The sequence below is a fragment of the Globicephala melas genome, chromosome 12, assembly GCF_963455315.2.
Source record: "Globicephala melas chromosome 12, mGloMel1.2, whole genome shotgun sequence".
NCBI classification, from domain to species: domain Eukaryota; kingdom Metazoa; phylum Chordata; class Mammalia; order Artiodactyla; family Delphinidae; genus Globicephala; species Globicephala melas.
This window is the reverse complement of record NC_083325.1, coordinates 25306192-25332627: the sequence shown is the minus strand read 5'-3', so window position 1 is coordinate 25332627 and position 26436 is coordinate 25306192. Positions and strand designations below refer to the sequence as shown.

The window sequence follows — 26436 nt, the reverse complement described above, 5'->3', positions numbered from 1 at the left end:
TATGACTTAGCACCAAATTGAATGTGCCTAATTGTAAGTTTGTAAACTAGGTTGTGCTAACTTGTATTTTTTCTTTATCCAAATAGTAATTTACTACTCTTGTCCCATTTGTAATTCTGTGGAAGTTTTCAGAATTGTAAATAAATGATTGTGGATTGAAACTTGGTTAGACTATGACTGTCCCAGGTACGTTAAAGCTAGTGATGTTTTACTCATTCACTCATTCATTCATTCAATAATTCTGACCTTCCTGACTCAGTTAACCCAGCTCAAATGGTTGTGAAGATTACTCACAGTGTATGTAAGATACTTTCAGAAATTAGAAACTGAAAAGTAAAACTAACAAAAAACATTTGTTATTATAAATAACAATGGAATTTAGTATGCTATTATACCTTCAGACCTACTATAGGACATGCTGTTCTTTGCTGTTCCACTTGTGGCAGGATTCATAGTTTTTCTAACAGGTGCAGATCCCTATGCCTGATACTGTGAGGAAATGTTATACTTAAGCTCCACTCTTATCTCTCTCAGGCATTTTTTGGTGTTGTCTAAAATGTAAATACATACTGTCAACCTCCAGCTTGATACCAGGCTCATAATAGAAACCCAATAAATGTTTCACTGTGAGTGGAGTATAAGTTGATAGAATATTTTTGGAGGTTGATCAGGCAGATTAGATTGTTTGAAAAACTTTCAATATTTTAAGTTTGCATCTCTTTCATTCCAGAAATTCTATGTCTAGAAATTTATATATAGCTATACACATGTATAAAGAGGTTCACATTGCAGCCTATCTGTAACAGAAGACACAAACAAAAACAAACAAAATGCCCCCAAACTGAAAACAACCAAAAGTCCACCAATATTGGACTGGCCATGTAAATTATGTAATGTGACGCAGCTATTAAAGAGAATGGAATGGATGTACGCAAAAATTGACTGGGAGAATCACTATCCAAGACAGATGGTAGACTATGTATAGTACGCTGCTCTTGTATAAAATACAGGATCTCCATTAGGTAGAAATACTTACATACAAGATACAACAAGTGTGAATGTAAGCACTTGGGAAATATCTGAAAGAACCACACAAGATACTGGGAGAGTGGGACAACTTTCCATGTCCCATATGATTGGAATTCTGAAGGGTACACACACGAACTAATGGACCTCTGCTACCATCTTCCGGCTAAGGAGGGAATTGCAGGCGTCAGACTCCTCTTTACCAATGAACCGTCTCAGTCGGCCGGTGTGAGGACGTCATCTGGACTGGCGGTGGCGCATGCGCAGTAGAAGATGGTCAGCGAGCTGCGTGGGCTAGTGCCAAGGCGCTTGTGTTTCGGGGCCTTGTGCTGGCACCGGGGGCGCCGGGTTGGCGACTTTGGCACTCCTGGCGTTGGGTGGGCGGCATCGTGCCCGTGGGCGCTGGGGTCAGCGTCGCGGCTTTTCCGGACGTTCGTCGGCCAGGAGGAAGGGCAGAAAGCACATCCCGGAAAGGTAATACGCCTTGGCCCCTGGGCGTTGCCGTTGGAGCTCAGAACCCCTGGGTCTGGGCTTCGTCTCCTGTGCTGTCTCCTGTGACTGTTGCTCCCGCGCGCTGCCCCGTCCGCGCTGTGCTAGGGGGTACTGGTCGTCTCACGGATCAGTTTCCAGTAGGTGAAAGGGACAGTGTGTGATGTTCTGATTTCCCCCCATCGTTTTAAATGGGAGGCTCTGGCCATTGCTCCTCGGGTAAAATGCAGAGGGACTGCTTTTTAAGATGGGACTGTCAGTGTTGGGGACCCTCCTTAATTACCAGGATGGAATCCCCTTCAATTCCTCAAGCTGTGTTGTTTTGGCACAGAAAATGTGAGTAAGAGGAACTGGAACTAAGTTTGAGTGAAAAAAATGCACCGGTACCGCCGAATTTTCCATCGAACAGTTGATTTGTGTGCCCCTCGGAATTATAAAGGGCGTACTGTTGCTTCCTAACCGGTGTCATTTGAGAGATCTACCTCTGTACGTTCAAATGATTAATTTTGAGACTTTGCTCATGTGTGCGGTAAACGCTTTAATTTCCTAAGATCTTCCTTTCCTCCATCTCATACCCCATTAAGCCCGCTTCAGTTTATCTCCTGAATTTCTTCTGAATCTGTCAACTCTTCCTCAACATCCTAATACTGAACTTGCCTGACTGTTGCAATTAGGTCCTAAGTAGTGTCCATATATCTTGTTTCCTTCCAATCCATTCTTCACAAAAGAAACCGTAAAAGCAAGTTGGAACATTGCTCATAAACATCGCTCAAAAACATTGTTTTGAGAATAGAAAACAAACCGTTGGCCTTTAAGACTGTGCGTGGTCTAGAATCCTCTCTGCTTCTATGACCCCACCTTGTGCCACTTTTGCCCTCACTTTTTATGCTTCAGATTCACTGAATTAACCTTAGTTTAACTCATCTTACAGAAGTCAGTTCAGATATTATTTTTCACTGTGATTCCTAGCATTAAGGAATTTTATTATCAGGTTTTGTATGAGGACTGAAAATAAACTGTGAAGTGGAAGAATTGAGTTTAAACTATTTCAGTCAACACGCAGGTATTAATGATACCTTAGTAGTCAGCACCGGGCTAGGTTTTATCAGAGATACAGAAGTTCTGGCCAGCTCTGGTTTTAGATATCCCTTATTTGTTGAGACCTTTGCATTGTTTTGTTGCCTTTTATCTGTTATCAAGATGGGACAACATGAACAAGGGAAGTATAGGTTATTACTAGGTGGGGTTGAATAAGTGGAGCAGCAAAATGCAAAGCAGAAAGAAGAGGGACCTACCCTACAGGGGTATGATTTCCATTTTCAAGGTGCATCCATCCTATGCAGGGAGACAGCCTAACATAAAATTTTCCTAACAAAAAATATATTAACAGGTGGAAGGACTATCTCCCAGTTGAACAGCCGATGCCTGGGACTCGTTTCCTTGCTTTCAAAGTTCCTTTAAAAAAGGTGAGCAAAAGTTAATACCGTATGCTTCCAGAAATCTGAATTCGCCATATAGAGCCCTGGCTGTCAACCCCGTCGTACTCCATTTTCCCTTTTGTAGCAAATACTTTTTAATACCTCCTTTACTATCCAGAAATGGAATTCATAGATGAATACAACCTACTTTTGTACTTAATTAAAAAACAACAACAACAATGTACTGCCCTAACTATAAATAAAGAATAAAGTAATTTATAAGAAAGTAATATGTATCTCAGTAAGTAAATGTTTGGCGATGACCATACTAGAAATATAGAAATAGTCAGTTACTTGTACCATGAATGCAATAAACTATGGACTTTGAATGATAATGATGTGTCAGTGTTGGTTCATGAATTCTAACAAATGAAGCACACTGGTATGGACTGTTGATCATGGGGAAGGCTGTGAGGGATGAAGGAGAGAGGGTATATGTGGGAACTGTGTACTTTTTGCTCACTTTTGCTGTGAATCTCAAACTGCTCTAAAACTAGTCTACTAATTTAAAAAAAAGTGTGTGTTGCTGACACTTGAATAACCAAACAGATCAATGGAACAGAGTACATAAATAAGCCAAATACATGAAAGAATATTTATCAGTGAAAGCCATCCTTCCTATATGTAGATATTCAAGAAGTATTTATTTTTGTGTCTATTTACAGGCACTCTGCTTGGAGCTGACAGTACAGTGGTAGGCAAAATTGATGTGGTCCCTGCCTTCTGGGAGTTTACAGTCTGGTTAGGAGACCAACATGAAATAAACAAACATAGAAATAAATATATAGAAGTGAGCTAATTTTCTTCCTTCTAATCTCTCTTGAAGAAAGGATTGTAATATCGCTTGTAAATTCCAGAGGAGGAAACTACTTTGAATCTCATATGTTAGCATCACAGGGTTTGCATAAATGGATAATACAATAAAGGATTTTAAACACATGTGCTTTCTTATTTTATTCTTTCTGACACAGTTTTGAAAAGAATCTTGCTCCAGAAGAATGATTTTCCCTCTTGGACCTTTTTTAACAAACTCCAAGAACAGAATGAAGAACTTGGGCTAATTATTGACTTAACATATACTCGCCGCTATTATAAGCCAGAGGTAAATGGAACCCGTAACTGAAAATGTCCTTCTTTCTGATACTGTAATAATTGAGAGTAATTCAGTAGTTATCATCTTATGCTAAGGTGAATCCTGGCCTTCTTTCATGGGTTCAAAAAGGGAAGCTAGTGGTTTCCATAAATACACATTTGTAATTGCTGTTTCAAAATGAGATTAAAGATATGAATTGAACTATAGTATTTGGCAGTAGGCTCTAGATATGCTTAAGAAATTCTATAAGCTTCCATGTTCTATATTTTGAAATTGAAATAAACTTTTAGGTAGAATAGTAGTAGCCTAAAAGGAAAGAAAGGTATGTTCATTATGTCTTTACACTTATTTTAAGCAGTTGCCTGAGCATGTTTAAGCATCAGAGTAAAAGACACTTGTTCTCTAAGTTTTATGCTTTCTTTTCCTAATACCTTCTGATATAGTACAGAAACCCATATATTCTCTTAGCCCATGTAGGACATACCAGTGCAAAATAATTATCCTTCTTCTGACCTGTTCCATGGCCTTGAGAGACAGTAACACCTAATGTTTGTTAAGATTTGTATAGCAGTTTGCCATTTAGAAAGTTCTTTCATATCCATTGACTTTGTTAATCTTCACAACAATCCTTTGCTGCTGAAGTGGAAGTAGTACTGATACCTCCTACTGAGGGCTTACTCTGCACTAAGCTCAGAGGATAGACAACTACAATTACTAATTTTATGGACGATGAAACTGACTCTCGGACAAGGAAGAATTGAAATTTCAACTCAGTTATTCCTGTTTTTTTACTGTGGTAAAATATGCATAAATCATATTTATTTTCACCATTTATAAATATGCAGTTCAGTGGCATTAAATACAGTCACAGTGTTGTGTAACCATCACCACTGTCTATAACCAAAACTTTTTCATCATCCTCAACAAAAACTCTGTAAGCATCAAACAGTAACAACCCCATTATCCCTCCCACCGGCCCTTAGACACCTCTATTCTATTTTCTGTCTCTATGAATTTGCCTATTCTAGGTACCTTGTGTAAGTGGAATCTACAACATTTATCCTTCTATGTCTGGCTTATTTCACTAAACCTAGTGTTTTCAAGGTTCATCCATGTTATGGCATGTAACAAAATGCCATTCCTTTTTTGGCTTAATAAATCCCACTGTGTGTATATAGACCATAGTTTGTTATTCAACGGTTGATTGACACTTGGTTGTTTTCCACCTTGTAGGTATTGTGAATCATGCTGCTATGATCATTGGTGTACAGATATTTGTTCAAATCCCTGCTTTCAGTTCTGTTAGATGTGCAGCGTAGGTAGTAGCAGAGTTGTTGGATCATACAGTAGCTCTACGTTTAACCTTTGAGAAACTGCCAAGCTGTTTTCTACAGTGTCGTCTTGTTTTTAAACAATTATCACAAATTTTAAACATATACAAAAGTATAAAAATACTGTGAGTGTTCCTTGTATACCTATGAACTCATCCAGCTTTAATATTTCCCAACTGATGGCTGTCATGTTTTATCTGTACCCCCACCTGTTTCACCCCATTCCATATTATCTTGAAGCAGCTCCGAGACAACATGTAATAACACCTATACATTTTTTAAAATTAATTAATTAATTACTTTTTTTTTGGCTGTGTTGGGTCTTCGTTTCTGTGCGAGGGCTTTCTCTAGTGGCGGCAAGTGGGGGCCACTCTTCATCGCGGTGCACGGGCCTCTCACTGTCGCGGCCTCTCTTGTTGTGGAGCACAGGCTCCAGATGCGCAGGCTCAGTAGTTGTGACTCACGGCCCTAGTTGCTCCGCGGCGTGTGGGATCTTCCCAGACTAGGGTTCGAACCTGTGTTCCCTGCATTGGCAGGCAGATTCTCAACCACTGCGCCACCAGGGAAGCCCCACCCATACAATTTTGGTGTGTATATTTAAAATATAGGACTTTTATTCCTTAATATCATTTTTTAATAGTAAACACCCAGTGAGTGCTCAAATTTGCAGTTGTCTCCTAAATGTCATAAAAAATTGTTTATAAGAATTTTGAATTAGATCCAAATAAGGTCCGTACTTTGCCATTGATTGTTAGGTCTCTGAAGTCTTGTTTAATCTATAGGTTCTCCCTCCATGTCTCTCTCACTTTTTTTTTCCTCCTTGAATTTTATTTTTAAAGAAACCAGATAATTTGTCCCATCTAGATTTTGATGATTACAGTCCATGTGTTGTTAACATATTCTTCAATCCTTTTATTTCCTGTAAATTGGTAGTTGATCAATTACAAATTAGTTGATCAATGAAGCTTGCATGTTTTGTTTTGGCAAGACAGTTTCATAGGTGATGATGTGTTCTTCCATGGAGACATATAATTGTCTCTTTCTGTGATATTAGCAGTCATTGATGATTCATACCTACATCCATTAATTCAGTTGAGGCTTCAAAAAATGGTGAATTCTGTTGTTCTTTTTTTCACTTATTAGCTGGGTATATTTGTATGAGGAGAAGATTCCCCTCATCAACTATTTGGTTGCCCAGTTATAGAGGCATGATTCTCTTCTTTTATTTAAGAGTTTTCAAACTAATGAGTTGATTCACAAATATCCTCCAGTGGTGACCAGTTTTGTAAAATTTTATTTATTCCTATCACCGTGGACTCCATTACAGTTATTATTCTAACTGAGGCCCTATCTTTGGCCAGTTGGAGCTTCTCAGTGACTCCTGAGTACTTTTAACATGACATCAGTTGTTTCTAGACTTTTTCAGTGGTCAGAGCTAGGAAATATGTTTGTTTTTAATATTTTTAAAATTTGTCATAGGTTCCTGCTGCTACTTTCCATTTAAATTCAGAACTAGAGAATTTTCACTTATCCTTTTCTGTCTTCTATTGATAGTCTACTTTCTCCCACCCCAAGAATACCAGTTCTCAACAATGCCTGAAATTTGCTCTATTTCCTAATTCGAATCCAAGTTCTTCTGACTCTATTCTACTACTCTCCTTAAATCACAGCCGCTTTATGGCCCTTGAAATGTAAGATAGAACATAAATGTAGGTAGAACTGTTTATATCATTTTGAGTTACATGTCCATTCGTTCACATAGATTTGCTTTTCCTTTTGCATGCCTGGTAACTGTCCATTCTGCAGTTTTAATGAAAATGAAGTGATAATTACTGGTTAAAGCAGCTTTGGAAAAAATGACTCTTATCAGAATGACTGACATACTAAGTTTAATGTACCCTCTTGGTTTATATTCTGCCTTCTCTTAATTTTTTATTCTTTCCCTGCAAAGGAAATAATACGTATTGTCATGGTTTTGCCTTATAGGACTTACCAGCAACTATTCCTTATTTAAAAATTTGTACAAGTGGGCATCAGGTGCCAGATGAAGACACTAGTGTTAAATTCCAGTGGGAATTTATATGGGTTTCTGAAAGAAAATAAAGATAATGGTGAGTTGTTTTTGTTTTTGTTTTCCTTTACCTGAACTTTGGTATGCATTGTGAGTGGGGTTGGGGATTTTGAACATTTTTAATAGTTCTGACATTAGGCCTGTTGTGTTTGGTAACATTAAGGTGGAAATGTCAGATGGTGCTAATAGAGTACGGTGCTTTTCCTGTTTATTGTCACTAACAATTTAGTTTAGTTTGGAAAGTGATTTTTGTGAGAAATATGAACTGAACTAGCTTACTTATCTCTTTTTTAAAAATTTGAATGGAAAATAAATAAAAAATGAAAATGTTCTTTTGTCCTATTTATTGGTTGCGAGCTGGAAGAAAACGTTAAGACTCTCAGGTTCTTAGCGTATATAAAAGAGAAAACTAAAAGCAAGGGTTCGGAGTGAGACAGATCCCTAGAAGCAAAACAGAACAAGTGGACCAGAAGAGCGGCTTCCTCATCATATGTGTTTAAGATATTTTTGCTGCTTTTACACTTTGGGTGCAGGTGAGGAAGAACACTACCACGTCTTATTCTTATCTTCAGACAGGAAGAACTTAAAAGGCTGGTGTTTTCTTGTTTCTGCTTTAAGATCTACTCTGTTGATAGTAGGTCTTAATAGCGTGTGAATTTTAAGGATCCACTTGCCTTTTTCTAGCATCTAACTATCAGAAAGAACGTGGTGTTTGCCATGTTTTAAGACTGAGGAATCTTTTGTCTTTGGAACGCCACTGACGCCCATTATAAGTGTTCATTTTGTCCTCTTTCTAAATTTAGCCTGAGGAGTGTGCACTTTATTAAATAAATCTAACAGACAGTAAATATTCCGTGTATATATAAAATGATGCACATTTATACATAAAACAGGGAGTAGGGGAGAAGGAATAGAGATGGAGGTGGGAAGATAGGGGATAGGAGGTGAGAGAGCGAGGGAGAGACTGCAATTTCAAGATGACTTTTCATTCTATAACCTGGTTGCTTAATGCAGGTACTAGCTCTTAAATATCTTCAGCCCTATTCACAGATCTTCCCTGTACTCTAGCTTTAAAACTTGAGAGGCTTCGCCTTGCCTGTGATAACCAGGGTGTCTAGAAAGGGGGCAAATGATCCAATTTGTGTAAACTGTAGTCACAGAAATGTTACCTGTTAAGATGTTAGGGTGCAGCTGCCGGCCTACTCGCTTCCTCCAGGCTCCTTTGTGTGTGTTCTATCTTTTCTGCGTGGGCTAGAAGATCCTTACAAGTGCATGAGAACACGTTTGTAAACCTTGATTGTTCACATGTTATACCAAGTGTAGTCCAGTGCATATGCTGACTCCTCTGTGGGTCTTCTGCATGTAGTGGGCTAACTTCACCATGCTCTCTGCCATTGCAGTCTCAGGACCTTAGTTATGATCCATTGGTGACTTCCTCTGCTATAAGCCCCTCCCACAGATGTCAGGCTCACTGATAATGAGGAGGAGACTATACTATCCACTCCCTAGAATTGGTAGAGACTCAGAAAATAAATTGTTTCCGTAAACACCGAGAGGCTTATAGGTTTGTTGTTAGGGCACGGGGATACAGAGGTGAGTAGAAGTCTTTGTTCAGTAGCAACTTACACTTATCTAGGAAGATAAACATGTAGTGACTATAAGTGGGTTAATTATGATAAAAGAATCAAGTGCAGCAGGATGTTGAGTGATGATTAGTGATGTTGAGCAGCTTTTCATATGCCTCTTGGCCATCTGTATGTGTTCTTTGGAGAAATGTCTGTTTAGGTCTTCTGCCCATTTTTTGATTGGGTTGTTTGTTTTTTTAATAATGAGCTGCATGACCTATTTATATATTTTGGAGATTAATCCATTGTCTGTTGATTTGTTTGCAAATATTTTCTCCCATCCTGAGGGTTGTCTTTTTGTCCTGTTTCTACTTTCCTTTGCTGTGCAAAAGCTTTTAAGTTTCATTAGGTCCCATTTGTTTATTTTTTTTAAGGCTGCATTGTTCCTTTGCTCACTGATGAACATATAAAAGTCCGAAGTTTTTGATACTATAAAATGTCGAAGTAATGAACATTGCTGTGTGAACACCTTTGAATATATATGCTTTGTCTCAGTTAACTTCACTCAGAATGGGACTTCTGCATCAAAGAGTTGGTGCCCTTATGCTTTTTGTGGTTGTTGCTACACTGTACCAATTTATGGTTGTTCATACAGGAAATACTTATTGAGCATGTGTTATGTTTAAGCACTGTGCTGGGGGCTAGCAAAAAGACTTGTGAAATTTTGTGAGTGAAAAGACTTGACCTGCCCTTTGTGAATTCTAACAGTCCAGAGAGGGAATAGATATTCAAGAATCATACACTGCATGTAGAATTACATCTCTGACAAGTGCCAAGGAGAGGAACATGGTACCATGAGAGCATATTTTAGGGAGGATTTGATCTCATCATGGAGACTAGAGAAGGTTTATTTAGGGATGTTTCAGCTGATATCTGAAGGATGAGTAGGTATTAAGCAGATAGGGACACTGTAGAGAGATTTCTGAGCATAAGGAATATCAAAAGACCCTATAAGAGGAAAGCATATGGTGTGTTGGAGGAACAGGCCAGGAAGGTGGGGCTGTTGGGGGAGCATGTGATTATAATGGAGGTACAAGTATGGGTAGGAGCTCGATCGTGCAGGCTTATGTTTAAGGTTTCAGACTTTAATAGAAAACCATTGAACTTTGTTTGTTGAAGGTGAGTGCATGGAACATACCCAATTGCATTTTCAACCTATCATTTTGCTACCGAGTAGAGAATAGACTGCAGGGAGAAAGAGTGGAAGCGAGGAAACAAGTTAGGAGACTTTTGTAGAAATTGGGCATAATGGTGGCTTGGACCAGGGTATGGTGGTCATTTTGGTGGAAAGATGTGGACAGATTCTAGAGGTATGTAGGCAGTATCATTGTTAGCACTGGTGGTGGGCTGAGGATGAGGGTGAGGGAGAAATAGCTGTCAGTGATGGTGATTCCTAAGTCTCTGGCTCCTATGGTTGGTTAGATAGGGTTTTTTAGATATGATGTTAATATTTGTCCTGATTTGTCTTTTGTTATTTGTTGGTTCTTGATGAATACTCTGTCATATTAAGTCTCCTGTTTTTAGCATACAGAGCATTTTCACCCAAACTGACTGTTGCACGTTATCAGATAACTTTTTAACATCTGCCAGTTTGGTCCTGTATTTTATTCTCTTTCATTTATTAATTAAGTTTTGTATCAATGTAAATAATTATATTAATAAATTTTCTAAAGTTGCGTTATCCTTGCATCCTTGGAATAACGCCTTTTTGTGGTCCTGGTGTATATCATTCTTTAATAATTATTGATTAGATGTGCTGATATTTTCTTAGGATTTTTATATCTATATTTGTAAAGGGAAATTGGACCTTTTTTGCGAAACCTTGATTTTCTTTTCTTTTTATTTACAAATGACTCGAATTTTGTTGTTTTGTAGATATTTGATTGATGTAGAAGGCATGTGGCCAGATGATGCAATTGGATGTAAGTAGAAGGGTTGTCACTACTTTTCCCTTTTTATAAAATTTGAAGGTAGAAATGTAGGGGAATTTGTCAAATTTTGGACAACGAGAAAAGTTTGTAATTCATTTGTTCTGACATAAGGTAATGTTTTACCGAAAGTTTTGAAAGGGATGTATCTGGAAATAGCGAGATATAACAGCCTGAATAGTCAGTGGATTTCAGCATTTTTTTTCTTTTTTAAATTTATTTAATTAATTACTTTATTTTTGATATTATATCTACTGCACCACCAAGGAAGTCCCTTTTTCTTCCTTCCTTCCTTTCTTTAAAGCTCCAAGTCATTTAAAATATATGACTTCGTACTAAAAATCTCCAGTTCACATAGCCAAGGGGTTTATAACTTCTCCTCTAAAAGTTATATTCCTGGGACTTCCCTGGTGGTCCAGTGGTTAAGACTCTGCGCTTCCAGTGCAGCAGGCGTGGGTTCAATGCCTAGTTGGGGAGCTAAGATCCCAAATGCTGCGCAGCCAAAGAAATTTTTTTTAAAAGTTATATTCCTGTATTATTGAATTTAGTGGTTTAGATTTTCTTTTAATGTTTAGAAGATTTCAATTTATTTACCAGGAACAAACAAAACAAAATGTAAAAATAGTTTTCCAGAAACTATTTCCATCATTCTCTTCTTCCCTTTCTCCTGCAGACTGGTGTTTTATCCTTGCAAGTTCTCCGTCGTTCCATAAGAGAGCTGCTCTTCTTCTGGTTTCATAACAGATGGTGAACAGTGTTAAAATATCCAGTTTACCTAAATTTCTAGAGTACACTTCAGGGAGCGAATGATGGGGTGGGATGTTGGGGCAGAGTGAGAGATACAGACTCTGGCGAGACTGAGAGTCATTCACAAAAATTACTGGGCTGTGGTGAGGGGAGAACAAAAATAAATCAGGTTCCTGCTGGTGGACAGGAAGCCAAAATGAAGAAGAATGGTGCGTAGCCGGGCAGTGTAATTAGGCTCATAAGTGCTGTGTCTTCTGATAGTAATTATGAACAGAAACCAACTAATAATTACAAATAACATGTAGGTGACCAATCCTTGAGAGCTGAGGCAGAGAGAAGGAAAGATGGCATTATACCTTGTCTCTGGTTCATTGAGTTTCCCAGGCTGGTTGGTGACCAATCGTGGGTGAAATCATAACTAAATCATTTTTGCTAAGGTGATCAGCTTTCGTGGGGTCGTTTCCCTGAACTCTGTACAATGATAAAGCCCACTGGTTTATGCCTCCTGGAAAAGAGTTATTTCAAAACAGTATAAGTGAAGCATTGATGAAACAGCCATGAGGAACACGTTTCCACATGGCCTCACACCTCCTTTTCAACGTGCTTTAAAACTTTTTTCATCCAAAAATCAATAAAAGAAAAGGATTGGGATCATATCCCATACAGAGGTAGTGTAAGAAAAAAGAGAATAAGGAGCAGAATAGCATCTCTTCAGACAATAAAATCAAGTTGGAAAAGACAGGTCCACAAAACAGATCAAAACTGTAACCTATTATTTCAAAGTGGGCTAAAAGATGCTAAGAAAAACAGTGGAAAAGATGAAAGAACATGGATCAAGGAGGGAATGGGAAGTTACTGTTTAATGGCTCTAGAGTCTCTGTTTGGGATGGTGAAAAAGTTCTGGAAAAGGTAAATGCTGATAAATGCCACCTATGGGTGTTTGGTTTTAGTTGATCTTCTTCCATGAAAGGGTTTGGAGAGATTCAGAAACTATGCTGCTGCCTCCATCTTTCTGAGGTCCTGCTCAATCTTTAGACATAATTATTTTGAATTTGAATAGTGGTGATGGTCGCACAGCATTGTGAGTGTATTTAATGTCACTTAATTGTATACTTGAAAATGGTTGAAGTACTAAATTTTGTTTTATGTATATTTTACCATAATTTAAAAAAAAAGATGAAGGAACTGCGTAAACCAGAATATTAGGTAAGATGATAGAACTCAGGACAGAATTCAAAATAAAAGAAAAAAAATTCAGAAATGAGGACTAAATTTAAAATAATACAAGAGTGGGGACTTCCTTGGTTGTCCAGTGGTTAAGAATCTGCCTTCCAATGCAGGGGATGCAGGTTCGATCCCTGGCTGAGGAACTGAGATCCCCCATGCCGCAGGCCAACTAAGCCCGCACGCCGCAACTACTGAGCCCACGTGCTGTGGAGCCCACGCGCCACAACTAGAGAGCCCACGAGCTGCGAGGGAGAGCCCCCGCGCTGCAACGAAGAGCCCACATGCTGCAACTAATACCCGACACCGCCAAAAGTAAATCATTTAAAATCATACGAGTGAATGAACATAATGCCTTAAGAGAAACAAACAGGAAAAGGAAAAATTTTTTTGAAGATAAAAAGGATTTTAGAGAAATGGAAAACATAAAAGATAGGCAAAAACGAGCCAGGACAGCTCTGAGAAAAGTAATATAAATATGTATAAGAATCTATTATACCATAAAAGTGACATTTCAAATCAGTGGGACAGATTAGTCAATAAATTGTGATACATACACGTTGAGGTATAAATAGTTCTCTGGAAGGATCCACAGCATGGCAAAAGCAGATGTCTCTGAGGAGGGAAATGTGTGGCTGGGGCACGTGGGGAAAAGGGTGACTTTTCGTTGAATACCCTTGTGGACCTTTTCTAATGTTCTGTCATGTGAATTTATTACCTCTGAAGTTCGCCTGAGTTCAAACCCCAGTTCCCCCAGTTGCTAGCTCTTAATCTTGGGCAAACTCTTCACACTCTCCAAGCCTCTTTATCTGTGAAATAAGGTCAGTAACTTAGCCTGGTGCTGCCTGGCACAGAATAAACTGTCAATAAATGGAGATTATTAGTGTAAAAGACCCAAATGCCCATGAATGGATAAATGGATTTTTAAAATGTGGTGTATTTGTGAAATATTATACAGTCATAAAAAGGAATGAAGTACTGACACATGCTACGACATGGATGAACTTGAAAACATTATGCTAAGTGAAAGAAGCCACACACAGTGGTCCCATTTGTATTATGTCATGAAATGTCCAGAAAAGGCAAAACCATAGCAACAGAAAGGAAATTAATGGTTGCTGGGACTGAAGGAGGAGGGGATGAAGAGGGCCTGCTGATGGTTATGGGGGCTTCTTTGTGGGGTGATGAAAACGTGATGGGTTAGATGACGGTGATGGTTGCATAGGCTTGTGAATGTACGAAATGACGCTGAATTTGCAGTTTCAGACGGTGAGTGTTATGGCATGTGAATGACATCTCAAAAAATTAATGTTGAAAATGAAAATTGCCAGTTTTCCCATGGTCACTATCCACTATCCACTGTCTCCATCTCTCCATTCTCCCCACTGCATTCCTTTTGACGCCCACCCCTGCCGCTCTCTCCCATCCTCACTCCCTCGACCTGCCCCACAAGGCCTCCCAGGGAGCCCGTGAACCGCTGGGCGCCTGGGTCCTGTGGCTGTTGGAGCGGCTGCCCAGTGTGCGTGCCCCCACCGCTCTCACCCGTGAGAGTGGACGCTTCCGTCGGATTTTTCTCGTGCGTTTCAGTTGATGGTGATGTTTACAGAAGGCGGCATTGCCCTGGTCAATGGAGGAAGCCCCTCAAGATAATATTTAGGCCTGTCCAGAAGTTTGATCTCATCCACCAGTAACCTCAGGATGCTGTGCTCTGAAAGCCAGGTTGGCCGCCTCCGGGCACTTGCAGATACTGAGGACTTTGGAGGCATTTGGGCCTGCAATTGAGGCCTTGTACCTCCACATGCGACGTGACCTCAGCCCTTTGCTGCACCTCTCTAAGTGAAGTGGCACAGGAATACTGGCCTTGCCTGTCGTTGCCAGGATTAACTGAGTAGTGCATTAGCTGCCCTGGTGCTTAGGTGTGGAGTACATGGTGATTTACATACCAGGCCCTACTCGTGGGCCTCCTGATGCAGCAGTTCCTTGGCTGTGCCCCTGTCGTCAGCTGCCCCTAGGATAACTCTGAGCCCTAGCCACCTCTCTGGTAGATTTCCTATCCCCCCACTATAATCACACCTGGGTAAGGCAACTCAAACCTTTCAGAGATGTGTGCTGAACCTCCTGTTTTCTTAAATACCTATCTGGTGGTTGTGAGACTTAAGGCCAACCTCCCCAAGAGACTTTTTCTGTTTCTCCTAGTAAACCTAGACTCACCTTCTGTCATCTTCAACTCTATTCAAATTTTGTTCTTTCACCCCTGCCTGACCTCTGACCCTGCTTTTTACTTCTGCCATTTCATCCTCACTCCTGCTTCCTTTCATAAATCCATAAATGCCTTTTGGCCTTCCTAGCCCTGGGCCAAGTTCCTTTCTCTTTCCTCTGTTTTTACCCCTTTCCTTCATTCTCCCATCCAACTTTCAGTCCTTCCTTTCTCATGCAGACTTTGATTCCAACCCCATCAAAAAACAAAAACAAAAAACACAGCACAGTTAGCAGCATCTCAAAATTCAAAAGTTTTATTACTCACCTATGAATTCTATTACATTTATTTATTCAGTTTTATTGTTTTAAAATATATCAAAATAAATAGAGAAATTTATACCTGTCTTATCTGTATATGGAAGAGCAGCTGGTCCCCAAGGTGGCACCAACACTCCTAGCAGCTCTGACTTTACATATCCGTAGTAGTCAGCAATTTCCATTTCTTTTTCCCTCTCAATGAAAAATTGCACTTTCCCCAAAGAGGTGTATTTGGCAGCAATACGTTCTTGTTGAGCCCGTCTCTTCATGGCCTCCCGCTCTGGCCTCTGCTCGTGTTCAATGGGCTTTGACATTACTGGCTCAGGAACATTGGGTTCCCTCCATGGAACTGGTTGCTCGCTGAAGTCTTGCAGTAGAAATGGGGTTTGGAGCTTGGGTGGGGACTGGCGCTTAGTCACAGCAGGGGGAACAGGCTACCACTGGAGAGAAGTGCAAGATGAAGTTCCGTAGGGTGCAGGCCTAGGAGCAGCAGACTGAGGGACACTAGGCTGCGTATGGTCGGTCCAAGCCGGTTGGGTTGGTTAGTCATAGTTGGCTGAGATGGTTTGGCAGGACCTGGCAAAGAGGCAGGAGCTGGGTGGGATGAACTCACTGCAGGAGGTTGAGCTGAGTTAGTAAAAACAGGCCGGGCACACTCAGCCACAGCAGGCCGATGAGAGGCCAGAGACTGTGGCCTCCGAGGAGCAGGTCGAGATTGAGGCTTGTCCCAGGCAGAAAACGGCAGAGGTATCAACTTGACCTTCCCAGGAGGCGGCAGCTCCTACTGGGATGGAGATGGACACTGTTTTCCAGCACTGCTGTCTGGTTTCTGGGCTTCGACTTGAGTTTTCTCAGGACTCTTACCCTCACGTGGGGTATACCTCCATGGCTGGATAGCTGGGGGTGTTTAGGGTTGCTTGAATTTCCCAAGACCCGACAGGAAGAGAGCCCAGTTTTCTTATCATTCTTCTCCCCCAGTGCATGAAAAACCTTCACAGACGCCAGCCTGCACATGCCTAGGGAGGTTCGAGGCTTTTTAAAGCTCTCTTGGATAAGCTCAGTTTGCTGCTTCCTTCGCTTCGTCTGGGGAATTGTTGGCTTCTCTTCTGCCTTGACTTTGTTCCCTGACTGCTTTTTCTCATCAGCCTTCTTCCTTCGTTTGGTCCTTGAGGTGCTTTCCTGCCCGTGGCTCTGAGTATTGCTGATCTTTCTGGATGCAGCTTTCTGAGGTTTGCCTTTGGAATGCTTGGCCGTGGTCACAGGAGCGCTGTCCCTGACTGCAGCATGGCATAGAAGCACTTCTCCCCCTAGCAGGCACTCTGGATTCTTTGGCTGGATTTTGGCCTTGGGAGCACCACTGATAGGCTCAGAGGCTTTATGTTTGTTCTTCCTGGGTTGAGCAGAGGGAACCTTTATGACACTTGGCTTTTCCTGCACCTGATTCACCTTAAAGGCTCTGATTCACCTTAAAGGCTCTGAGTGTCTTTGGCTTTGATCCTGTTGGGACCTTTGGATCAAGATCTTTCAAAGAATTAAAGAGCTGGGGAAGGTGAATATCCTCCGCCAGTGTAGTAATGTCTGCAAAACCACTGCTAGATTCCATCCCATTTTCAGGTGTCCATAGGTCCTCAAGACTCAGGCTGTTCTTTCCCAGATCAGCATTTTCAGAAGCAGGCTGCTCCTCTTGGCTAAGGGGATGCATCAGTGCAGGCCAGGAGCTGCTGAATATCAGGGATTTCTAAAGGGAGTAGTGGAGGCTCTTGGTTTTCTCTTGGGATCTGTAGGCATCCAGAGGCTTTGAAAGCTTGGTTTTCATATCCTCCAAGTGCTCACTCTCTATTTGTCCCTGGCTTGGAGCTGGAGGCAGGGCCAGGAGACTACTGGCGCTCTGGACTGGAGCTGTCCCTGAAATGTCCCCAAGTTCAGGTGGTGGGTTACTCTCAAGTATCTGGATATTTCTGCTCCTGCAGGGCCTGGGGAGTTCTTGAGTTTGTGTCACACAAGATGTCTGGCTTGGAGGTTGCAATCCCAGGGAATTTTTCATCACCAGGGAAGTCTCCATCCCTACAAAGGAATCAAGGTAGAAGTCAGTCCCTGGTAAGTGAGATGCTCCCCCTAAACACCAACACAGCACTCATGTACCTTTCAAGGTACATGATTGATGTGTTGGTGTTTAGGGGCAAGATGGGCAAGGCATTTCTAGTAACTCTTCTTAAGGATCACGGACAGTGCCCTATGCTACGAGATAAGGGGTGACTGTTGTAATTCTTACTGGTGATCATTTCATGTCACCGATTCTTGGCTTTCTTTGTATTTCCTAGGATTGTTCAAAGTCAAATAAAAAATGAGTCTTATTTTTTAAAGAAACGAAATGTTTTACAAAGCCTAGCATTCTCTTATAGAGTCCTTTCAATTCTCCCCACTTTCCTGAGAGGCTAAGAACACTTCACACCATGAACTAGGAGAGGGAGTAGAGCCCTTCCTGATGAAATAAATAAACAAGGACAGAGTCTTAGCCTGCTTGCTCTGGACAGGATCCCGGACCACAAGGTCTTAAATCCTGGTATAAATTAGGGAAGTGAGGACAGTTAAACTGGCACTATGATAACAAGAGTTCTGAAACACCTTCCAAAGAGACTGTGGCAGTAGATCAGGGAAGGGAGTGATACAGTGTGGGAGTACAGGGGGAATGATCGGCTGCAGCAGTGAAAAATGTGGTACCTCTTGGTATGCTCTCGGGGTTCTTGTACATGCAGCATAGATGACATTTAGAGTGTCCCTCCCACCTTCCAACCTGAATTAGGTGTTCTTTTTTAAAAATTTTATTTTTATTTATTTATTTTTGAACTTACTTATTTTATGTATGTATTTGTTTGGCTGCACTGGGTCTTCATTGCTGTGCACGGGCTTTCTCTAGTTGCGGCTAGCGGGGGCTACTCTTGGTTGCGGTGTGCAGGCTTCTCATTGCGGTGGCTTCTCTTGCTATGGAGCACGGGCTCTAGGCGCGTGGGCTTCAGTAGATGTGGCTCACGGGCTCTAGAATGCAGGCTCAGTAGTTGTGGCACATGGGCTTAGTTGCTCCACGGCCTGTGGGATCTTCCCTGACCAGGGCTCGAACCCGTGTCCCCTGCATTGGCAGGCGGATTCTTAACCACTGCGCCACCCGGGAAGCCCTAGGTGTTCTTATATAGAGTCTAAACCAGAGAGCCCTGTGTGAAGGTAGTGGTTATTAAAGGCTCAGGATCTAAATTCTACCTGTCTGTACACCACTTCCCAGCTGTAGATTTGACCCCACTTTTGAATGCTGACCTCATTGTTCAACTTTCTTGCTGTTTGTACTCACCTTGAAAACTTGTTTCTGTGACGGGTTGAGCAGACACAGGGCAGTAGATTCCAGAGGTGGAAGCTGGTGGTTGGATATTTGTGGGCTGAATCTCCTTTAGTACCATAACCACTTTTGGTTGCACAGAGACCTTACTTCCTGTGTATGACACAGAGCCATAGGGTTGCAGGCAGGAGCCAAGTTCTCCATTCAGTAAAGACCCCAATGTGCCTTGGTTATAGTAATATACCTGGCTTCCTTCCTGGTACGGAAGTGACAGGCTGTGTCCCTGATTTGGAATCTGAGATGGTGTTCCCTGAGCAAGCCTGGCAGAAGGTGATGGATATAGAGGGACCATGTTATTGGTGTCTGCAGTTTTATCATACTGGGCTGCCATAAACATGGAGGAAGCAGCTGTGTGCTGGTCAGTGACTGCCAGAGTAAAGTCTCCGAGTGAAGGAGAATTCTTTTCGGTGCTTCCTGTGATGTCCCAGTCAAGAACACCCGGATAGGAAGCAGCTGAAGTGGAGGTCTGGCTCTGGTCAGTAACTCCAGATAACATAGTTGTGCTAGACTGTTGGTGAAGGTAGGCGCTACACATGAGTGTCTGGAAAGAGGTACCAGTAGCTGATGCCGAACTGACGGCAGGAGCAGAGACTCTGGAGAAGTTGCAGACACTTCCTGTTAGGGAAGTTGCATTGCTCACCCCAGGAAGAGAGTGCTGCAGAGAATTCAGAGTTCCAAGTCGAGATGGATTTTGGAAATTTTCTGTAAGAACAAGAGGGTAATGAAAACATCAGGGAGATTGATAAATTCTCACTATGTTTGAGGAACAGCATTATCTTAAGTTTCTTGCTATCCAGACACCTGTAATGTCAATACTTACTGAGAAACCAAAAATCAGACCGTTATGATGGTTGCAAGGACTGAGCAGTTTTACAGTCTTCTGTATTAGCTGCCTGTGCTCCCATGTTGGGCACAGATGGGCAGAAGACCCAAGTGGTATGGTTCAGACATTGTTCTCTAGGCTGGAAGCAACTTTCTCCCTGACCTATCTTTCCTTTCAGCCTGCACTAGTATGGACTTCTATGCTGTTTCCTAGACTGGGAGCATTTTAGAACTAGGAGGTCCTTAGAGAACTTCTGTTTTCACAGTCTCATTTCATGAGGAAGGAAATTGAGGCTCAGAGAGGTCGGGCTGACTTGTTCAACTTCTCTCATTATGTTAGTATCCTTACCAGATTTCAGAACCTAAGTATCCTGACTTGCTTGCCAGGACACTATTCTGAGCATGATACTGCCAGAAAGCAGGAGAAATAGAACTTATAATATAGGCATTTTTTTCGTCCGTTAGAAAACAGTACGGCTATTACCATTGGAATCTTCAGTGTCTCACTTTGCTTGTGCAGTTCCCACGCTATTACCTAGAGTTCACATACAGCTCAGTCCAACTGGTAAATTTAAAGAGTCATTTCTACCCTCTTCAATCCTGGAGGTTGAGCTGAGTTAGTAGAAACAGGCTGGGCACACTCAGCCACAGCAGGCCGATGTGAGGCCAGAGACTGTGGCCTCCGCGGAGCAGGTCGAGATTGAGGCTTGTCCCAGGCAGAAAACGGCAGAGGTATCAACTTGACCTTCCCAGGAGGCGGCAGCTCCTACTGGGATGGAGATGGACACTGTTTTCCAGCACTGCTGTCTGGTTTCTGGGCTTCGACTTGAGTTTTCTCAGGACTCGTCTCCTCAGGTGGGGTATACATCCATGGCTGGATAGCTGGGGGTGTTTAGGGTTGCTTGAATTTCCCAAGACCCGACAGGAAGAGAGCCCAGTTTTCTTATCATTCTTCTCCCCCAGTGCATGAAAAACCTTCACAGACGCCAGCCTGCACATGCCTAGGGAGGTTCGAGGCTTTTTAAAGCTCTCTTGGATAAGCTCAGTTTGCTGCTTCCTTCGCTTCGTCTGGGGAATTGTTGGCTTCTCTTCTGCCTTGACTTTGTTCCCTGACTGCTTTTTCTCATCAGCCTTCTTCCTTCGTTTGGTCCTTGAGGTGCTTTCCTGCCCGTGGCTCTGAGTATTGCTGATCTTTCTGGATGCAGCTTTCTGAGGTTTGCCTTTGGAATGCTTGGCCGTGGTCACAGGAGCGCTGTCCCTGACTGCAGCATGGCATAGAAGCACTTCTCCCCCTAGCAGGCACTCTGGATTCTTTGGCTGGATTTTGGCCTTGGGAGCACCACTGATAGGCTCAGAGGCTTTATGTTTGTTCTTCCTGGGTTGAGCAGAGGGAACCTTTATGACACTTGGCTTTTCCTGCACCTGATTCACCTTAAAGGCTCTGATTCACCTTAAAGGCTCTGAGTGTCTTTGGCTTTGATCCTGTTGGGACCTTTGGATCAAGATCTTTCAAAGAATTAAAGAGCTGGGGAAGGTGAATATCCTCCGCCAGTGTAGTAATGTCTGCAAAACCACTGCTAGATTCCATCCCATTTTCAGGTGTCCATAGGTCCTCAAGACTCAGGCTGTTCTTTCCCAGATCAGCATTTTCAGAAGCAGGCTGCTCCTCTTGGCTAAGGGGATGCATCAGTGCAGGCCAGGAGCTGCTGAATATCAGGGATTTCTAAAGGGAGTAGTGGAGGCTCTTGGTTTTCTCTTGGGATCTGTAGGCATCCAGAGGCTTTGAAAGCTTGGTTTTCATATCCTCCAAGTGCTCACTCTCTATTTGTCCCTGGCTTGGAGCTGGAGGCAGGGCCAGGAGACTACTGGCGCTCTGGACTGGAGCTGTCCCTGAAATGTCCCCAAGTTCAGGTGGTGGGTTACTCTCAAGTATCTGGATATTTCTGCTCCTGCAGGGCCTGGGGAGTTCTTGAGTTTGTGTCACACAAGATGTCTGGCTTGGAGGTTGCAATCCCAGGGAATTTTTCATCACCAGGGAAGTCTCCATCCCTACAAAGGAATCAAGGTAGAAGTCAGTCCCTGGTAAGTGAGATGCTCCCCCTAAACACCAACACAGCACTCATGTACCTTTCAAGGTACATGATTGATGTGTTGGTGTTTAGGGGCAAGATGGGCAAGGCATTTCTAGTAACTCTTCTTAAGGATCACGGACAGTGCCCTATGCTACGAGATAAGGGGTGACTGTTGTAATTCTTACTGGTGATCATTTCATGTCACCGATTCTTGGCTTTCTTTGTATTTCCTAGGATTGTTCAAAGTCAAATAAAAAATGAGTCTTATTTTTTAAAGAAACGAAATGTTTTACAAAGCCTAGCATTCTCTTATAGAGTCCTTTCAATTCTCCCCACTTTCCTGAGAGGCTAAGAACACTTCACACCATGAACTAGGAGAGGGAGTAGAGCCCTTCCTGATGAAATAAATAAACAAGGACAGAGTCTTTCTGGACAGGATCCCGGACCACAAGGTCTTAAATCCTGGTATAAATTAGGGAAGTGAGGACAGTTAAACTGGCACTATGATAACAAGAGTTCTGAAACACCTTCCAAAGAGACTGGCAGTAGATCAGGGAAGGGAGTGATACAGTGTGGTAGTACAGGGGGAATGATCGGCTACAGCAGTGAAAAATGTGGTACCTCTTGGTATGCTCTCGGGGTTCTTGTACATGCAGCATAGATGACATTTAGAGTGTCCCTCCCACCTTCCAACCTGAATTAGGTGTTCTTTTTTAAAAATTTATTTTTATTTATTTATTTTTGAACTTACTTATTTTATGTATGTATTTGTTTGGCTGCACTGGGTCTTCATTGCTGTGCACGGGCTTTCTCTAGTTGCGGCTAGCGGGGGCTACTCTTGGTTGCGGTGTGCAGGCTTCTCATTGCGGTGGCTTCTCTTGCTGTGGAGCACGGGCTCTAGGCGCGTGGGCTTCAGTAGATGTGGCTCACGGGCTCTATAATGCAGGCTCAGTAGTTGTGGCACATGGGCTTAGTATCTCCACGGCCTGTGGGATCTTCCCAGACCAGGGCTCGAACCCATGTCCCCTGCATTGGCAGGTGGATTCTTAACCACTGCGCCACCAGGGAAGCCCTAGGTGTTCTTATATAGAGTCTAAAACCATAGAGCCCTGAGCAAAGATAGTGGTTATTAAAGGCTCAAACTGAAAGGATCCAAGGGAAGCCAGGGAGAGCAGATCTTGCAATAGATCCAGCTGGGAGGTGCTGGCCGCTGAGATCAGATTTGTACCAGTGGAGGTTTTGAGAAGTAGTTCAGTGATGGATATTATCCTGCAGGATGCAGGTGAAATCAGGTGTTCAGTTTTGAGCATGTGAAGTTGATCAGAAATCCAAGTGAAGATGTCCTGTAGGCATGTTGACAGGCATGAACATGATAGGAGCCCAGGGCCTGTCTGTGTTGTAGATGTATTAGGATACATCAGTGAAGAGACAATATTTAAACCCATGAAAATAGGTGGAATCATCTGGAAAGTGGGTGTTGTAAACAAGGAAGTGTCTGAGGTCAGAGACCTGTAGCACTGCAACATTTGCCAGTTAGAGGATGTCAAGGCACCAGCAAAGAAGGCTGGGAAGGTGTGGCCCATGGGGAGGTGAGTGGAGAGAGATGCGGTCCAGGAAGCTGGGAAATCAAGAGGAAGGTGAGATTCCCTCTGTCATGTGGTGCCACTAGGTCAAACGTTTGTATATATATACTTATGTACAAAATGTATATATATATGTATGTACAGTATTAGCCTTCTTAACTTGACGTTACTTCATGAGGGCATTTTCCCATGTAAATGATGGTTTAACACTGTTAACAAGAAATGTATATTTGACTTTGCCTGTGCCCGCCCTGAGCCAGCGATCCTCCATGCTCCCTGCATCCAGTGAGATGCGCTACACACTGATGGAGCGGACATGAGCAGAACGATGGTGGCCAGGCTCCGACTGGGGCTGCTGCTTCTGGTGCTGCTCTTACCTACGCAGATTTATTCAAATCAAACAATTGTTGTAAAACCTTCAAGTAACCCCTCCCAGAATATCTCAGCTGCCCCCAATCCAGCCAATGCCACCATCATGTCAAGTGATGATGCTCCACAGTCAACAGCTAGTCTCTTCATGATCTCGGTCTCCCTTCTACATCTCTGCTGTTAAGAGACTCAGGGCAAGAAGCATCTATACATCCCCATCTTCTAAACCCAGTTCAAAAGGCGTCTAGACATCTAGTGTGACAAGGAAAATAGCAACAACCAGGGCTTCATTGAATGAATCTGCTGATTTCACACCTTATTTTATTGACAGAAATTGTTGAGGATCCCACATTTGATTGGTTTGAAGAGCATGTGAAGGGTTTGACTAGATGATGAATGCCAATATTAAAGCTGCTGGAGTTTCCTGTACAAGATGAAGAGAGACAATATCCAAAATTAGTTGAGATGATTTTCTTAAATGTGGCTTAAGAAGTATGGGCACATAAAACTCTACCTTGAAAATGAGAATAGATTTTATCTTACTTAGAGATAAAGAATAAGATGTAGAACAAAGATTCAGTTTTCATTTGGTGCCTTAAATTTATAAGGCCATAAAACAATTGGATAAAACAGAAAGCTTCCATGATTCTCTTTATACATACATTAGAAGGAACTTCCAGGTGTTACTGCAAATCCTCCATGTGTTGTTTCAGCATTACTAACTTAATGCCGATGTACTCTAAATAAAATTTTATGTTAAGCTATCACTGTTCTCTTGGGAACTGAACTCTTTCTTCTGGGGCTTTGTGTTTGACATTGAATTTGGATTATTATTTCTTTTTGCGGTACGCGGGCCTCTCACTGTTGTGACCTCTCCCATTGCGGAGCACAGGCTCTGGACGCGCAGACTCAGCGGCCATGGCTCACGGGCCTAGCCGCTCTGCGGCATGTGGGATCTTCCCGGACCGGGGCACGAACCCGTGTCCCCTGAGTCGGCAGGTGGACTCTCAACCACTGCGCCACCAGGGAAGCCCCAAATTTGGATTTTTATATAGCCATTGACATGTGCCAGCTCAATGATGGATTGGAATCTACCCCAAATCCAAGCATAATGAGTACATTTTGCTTATATACTTATCAACTATTCTTATTCAAAAAGAGTGCTAGATTCATTTAGCTAGACAGATAACAAAGAGTAGAAGTATATTAATCTCAACTAATTTCAAAATGCTTTTTATTTCTGCATAGGTTGAATAATTTTTACAATTTAAAAAATGGTCTGTTTTGAAGGTAAAATTGACAAATCTTGAAATTAAAAAGGTAAATATGTGAAGGAACCAAACTGTAAATCAAATATTCGAGAACTGAAGACTGGAAGCTTGCTTACATTAAATTCAGAAAAAAAATTATACTCTTTTCTGTAAATACTTCCTTTTAAACTGAATCAGAATGGCCATATTTGGAACACTTTCTGTTGTCATTCAATATTTTTAGACAGTTGGAACCCGGTCTTAAGCCTAAAGTGGGCTTGATTTTGGAAAGTAAAACTTCACAACTGCTTTGATGCACAGAAACCTTTTTAAAAGTAGCCATTCCCTAAAGTCTTTTGTTCACATGGTCACACAATGATGCTTAGATGTTCCAAAATCTAATATGGTCACAGTTAACCAAAGTCATATTTTTCCATCTTTAAAAACCTACATTGGAATAACCATATCCAACAGATCTCAAGCTACTGTGTGTGTGAATGAACATTCTCTTTTGTTTCATACCTGAATGCTGTATCTCTATTTTGGATTGTATATTGTTTTTTATTGTATTTATGCTTTGATTTATAGTAACTTCTCATGTTATGGAATTGATATTGTATTAAACATAAACTGTAAATAAAAAGAAGTGGCTGAAAGAGCAAAAAAATCAAGATATGTATATTTTCCTTGCTGTGTTATATTTAATATATAGAGGGAATATAGGACAGTTATAATGATATTAATTTCTGTTAGGATAATGGTAACATTAGAGCATGAGAATGATATTACTGCAAACAGTTCTCCATTTAGTTTGATTTTGGGGGTTAAAGTTAGGTTGGTGAGAGTTGCTAGGAGTCATAATGCTGCTATAGGTGGAAGGAGTGTTCATAAACTGTGAGCTAGAACTATAGTTCAACTGTGAATTTGTTCATAATTCAGGTTTGGTAGGTAGAATAATATTGATGATGTAAGGCACTGGACAATTATTAGGGCTGTAGCTCCTATACAGCTTCCTGGTGTTTAAATAAGAATGGCTACAATGACTAGTACTATGTGGCTGAAAGAGTGATTTTAAGTCTGGCATAAACAGATTGAGCTGGTTATGATTGGTCCTCAGAAGAATAATATGAGGAGGAATTATGCCATGTAATTTGTTAAGATGCTTAGTATTGTTCTAATTCATCAAGTTTTAGCAGTAATGCTGCAAGTAGATTCAACAAGTAGTGGCTTTTGCTTTGTGCTTTTGGTAGTCAAATGGTTGTTGCTATGGCTTGAGTGTTGACTATGTGCAAAGCACAGCGTTTTACAAGCATATTATTTCATTTTACCATCATGACAACCTTATGAAGTATTATTTTCATTATATAGATGTAATTTTTGAGGCACAGAAGGTTAAGTAACATTCCCCAAATCGCAAAGTTAG

At 41.7% G+C, this 26436-nt stretch overlaps 3 pseudogenes; 1 reads left to right on the top strand and 2 right to left on the bottom strand.

Annotated features, from left to right (window-relative positions):
- The first annotated feature begins 1305 nt into the window (after positions 1–1305).
- Positions 1306–25684, top strand: LOC115847791 (signal transducer CD24 pseudogene; annotated as a pseudogene).
- Positions 15547–19629, bottom strand: LOC132598276 (uncharacterized protein C2orf78-like; annotated as a pseudogene).
- Positions 20190–21786, bottom strand: LOC132598213 (uncharacterized protein C2orf78-like; annotated as a pseudogene).
- Positions 25685–26436: the final 752 nt, after the last annotated feature.